Here is a 399-nt window from a genome sequence, read left to right on the forward strand (position 1 = left end):
CAATTTCATTGAAGGCCGCATCAGGATTGTGTTTGACCCTAAGTACCCCACAAGTCGCATCCGGCGAGTTTGACAAACTTGAGCTAGAGTATTTTTTCCTTAGTTTGGATCCCAAGGAAGCTATTAGCCATATAGCTACTTACATATAATGGTTTTTTTTTCTTTGTACTACTCCCAAAACTAATTTATTCTATCTGCTACAATTATCTCCCTAAACATACATTTTCATATTTTATTTTACAAAATACCTGTAATTCTGGTTGGAAACAGTTCAGACATTTCACACAAGGGGAACAGTAAAAGTTATATTAGACACATTCCAACATCACCATCTTCTCACTGGAACTGAAACAACGGAACTAATGAACAGAAAGTAAGATAAAAATATCACACTAGTAA

Source organism: Erythrolamprus reginae, chromosome 2 (genome assembly GCF_031021105.1).
Source record: "Erythrolamprus reginae isolate rEryReg1 chromosome 2, rEryReg1.hap1, whole genome shotgun sequence".
Taxonomy (NCBI): Eukaryota; Metazoa; Chordata; class Lepidosauria; order Squamata; family Dipsadidae; genus Erythrolamprus; species Erythrolamprus reginae.